Consider the following 2673-nt stretch of genomic DNA (forward strand, 5'->3'; position numbering starts at 1 on the left):
TCGAGACGGGAACCCAGTAGTCTAAACTTCAGGAACTATACCCTAGGGCAAATGATGATCCAACTGTCGTGCTTACTCCCAGTTCCATGACTAGGAACACCACCCAACCATGCATAAAGAATATTCAAAATATCTTGATCGTGAATTTCCCCAAATTCCAAATTTCGGAAATCGTCCCCGAAAACCTTGTATACACACATGACTTCTCGACAAGTTATCACCAACCCGCTACTCCCACAAGTATAATGATGGTCAATCCAAGAATTCTCACATTGTATCCAAATCCCTTATTAGCTTAGGTGTATCCCCACCTGATAAAACACTCGAGACATTTACGACGAACTTTAAGACTCGAGATTTTAGAACTGATACTGAAACTAGTAACCAAGCTTCAAATAGGCGGCCCGCAAGTAATGGGGTTCATAATGAAAATCTTCAGCAAGAGACTTCTAATGCACAAATAATACTCCCACATACTCTTATTGACCACATGAACCAAACCGACTGGTCAATAAGTCACCTGACTCCCAATCAATGCACTATCAACTGAACCTCCCAATAAGACTAATGATTCGAGAATTAAGAGCCTCAATCAATTGACTATCGAGTCTATCCCATATAAATCATTCCACCAATGGTTCATGATACATCATGACACCATCCAACCATTAAGATGAGAGGTTCATAGCTCATAACCATTCTTGCCAAATCTCAATCTCAGCCATGAAGATTCCCGAACAGTGTCTCGTGGGCCTATAGACATATAACCATCATCCCACCAACCTGTAAGAATTCAATCAACGTCTCGCTTATCACTTACGAAAACCACATGAGCCATACCATACCACAATCACAGTCCTTCCACAGTCTCATAAGCATTCCAGGTATGACCTAACTCATCCCATAGAATGCTACATGCTAACTTGCAGACATACCACACTTCCACACCCGTCTACCAACCTAGTGAACGTTATGGTTACCCCACAGTCTTACAACACTTCCACAAATTCCATGGTCCTAGCCAATGGTCCTACCAACCATCTACAAGAATACCTAATCAAAGATCATTAGGAGCTGAAACCCATGACCTGCTGGACCTTATCATGCGTTCGGTTTGTGCTTCGAATATAGATCCTTCATCAAACAAGAACAAGTAGAGAGGTCCTAACACAACCCTCATCATGAACCTAGCCATAGATCCCAAGCGCGTCCCTACCTCTGCTCCATGTTCTTGAATGAGATAACCTAATCCCTTAATCTCTGATTCCCTGATTACGACCAAAAACCAATTATTCTCTTGCCCTCGGATTTGCACTCCAAGTTAATCCGTACGTGAATTATTTCTGATATTCCTACACGGTTCTCCCCCACTTGAAATCATTTCAAGAATCGCATTATACGTCCACAATCCATAGCGTCCTGATCCTACAATTGTTCAACTTGATCACAATCCATATTAATAAACATTACGACCATGAAACTACTGAATTAGGTCTCTAAGCCCATAACTATAATTGGTATATACTTAAATTGATAGTGACACAGTCCTTTTGGGTTGCCCTCAAGACTAGAAACTGGGAAAGATGATTTTGGAGAAAGAGGTTGATTTATTAATTTGTTTAATAAATTAAAATAAGTAATTTATTAATATATTATGAGAGTAATATATTAATTAGAAATTGCAATATTTAATCGGAAATTAATTAAAATTAATTTTGGGATTAAAAGAATTAATTAAAAGTGCAGGGACTGAATTGTAATTATTTAATAGTTGAGCAAAAGGCAATCTAGAACCCTCCATAGGCTATGGATGGTTTCAAGAGCCTTAGGGTTTATAGAGTGGTATCTTATTGGATAATCAGGAAAGTGGATAATTACCCGGTTTAAGATAATCTTGGATTTAGGCTTATCTAGGTTTTCTTGACTACACTATAAATAGGACTTATACCCTATGATTTTCAACCACTTGTTCTTGAAGAAGCACCAGCCGAAAATTTGCCTCTTCAATTACCCGGTTTAAGATAATCTTGGATTTAGGCTTCTCTATTTCTCTATAATCTTCTTCAATTGCTAGTGTTGGGTGTAAGCCATTAGAGGCGTGATAATTATGACACTTGTTCTCAAAGTCTCAACAACACTAACGGATTTAGATTGTTATTACAATATAACAATCAAATGTATGTTTTGTAACCCTAATTATGTAATTTTGATTATATACTATTGTTCTAGGGTTTGTACATTGTTGTTCACATGGTATGTTCAATTAGAGAAAACGTAAATCAATTTTAAGATTGCATGCACACATAGGATTGTTTCTAATGCTCAAAACCCATTAGTGGTATCAGAGTGTAGGTTTAATTTTCTTTTGAATTGATATTAATGTGGACTTCAACAAGGAGGAGAAAACAGAATCTTCATTCTGGTCATCAAACACGTCGCGGAGTTCTTCCAACACGGCGTGTTGGCCAACAAAATCGATCCAACACGGCGTGTTGAGCTGTCAGATCCTAAAAATTCAATTTTTTTAATTATCTCATGGATTGATTAGGATAATTACCTTAATATTGTTTTAATCAAATGAAACTGAACATTTTAAAATGTAATTTGATATTCTTATCTTGAATTCATGATTGGTTTTATTTTTAATTTAATTAATTGAATATTAATTTTGAA

This window comes from Lactuca serriola, chromosome 9 (assembly GCF_051521515.1).
Source record: "Lactuca serriola cultivar US96UC23 chromosome 9, Lser_US96UC23_V15, whole genome shotgun sequence".
Taxonomy (NCBI): Eukaryota; Viridiplantae; Streptophyta; class Magnoliopsida; order Asterales; family Asteraceae; genus Lactuca; species Lactuca serriola.